Raw genomic sequence first — 641 nt, forward strand, 5'->3', positions numbered from 1 at the left:
ATATTAATATGCACACACAATGTATTTATATTTGAAAGGTTTAACGCAGTGGGAGGAGTCTGAAAATCTCTTCCTGCCTCTGTACTTTCATAAAATCCTGATTTGAATTCCGTTTAGGAGATTTAATTCATTGCCTCCATCGGCACAGAGAAAGCTAATCTCATGCAAAGCAAACCTTTCACAGTCATTAATAAGAAAACAGACCAATAATTCCTTTCTTGTGGATATTACTCCGTCCCCAGCGCCAGATCAAGATTGGAATCTTGGCACGCCGAGACGGTATTTTGTTGTGAAAATATCTTCTTCTTTTTTTTTCCTCTTTATGAACTGCGGCTGAAATTTGAATGGATTTGTTTCCGTAGAAGAGACGGGTCATTCCATGCTGGCGGAGGCAGCGCGCCGTCTATTCATCTCTCTGCTGATTTTGTTTTCTCACCTGTTCGCTGCGCTATCAGAGACGGTATAAAGTGCCAGAGATACAGATCCTCCCCGCGCTGATAAGATGAATAATAATTGGGGGGAAACAGGAAGTAGGAATTAAAAAGAAATAAACTGCAAATTAGAGGAAACTTTGTGATAAACGGTAAAGGATGAGACAAAAGGCGCACGCTATATACTAACAATGTTAATAATAATTATTA

Source organism: Nanorana parkeri, unplaced genomic scaffold (genome assembly GCF_000935625.1).
Source record: "Nanorana parkeri isolate BGI_ZX_2015 unplaced genomic scaffold, ASM93562v1 scaffold1089, whole genome shotgun sequence".
NCBI lineage: Eukaryota > Metazoa > Chordata > Amphibia > Anura > Dicroglossidae > Nanorana > Nanorana parkeri.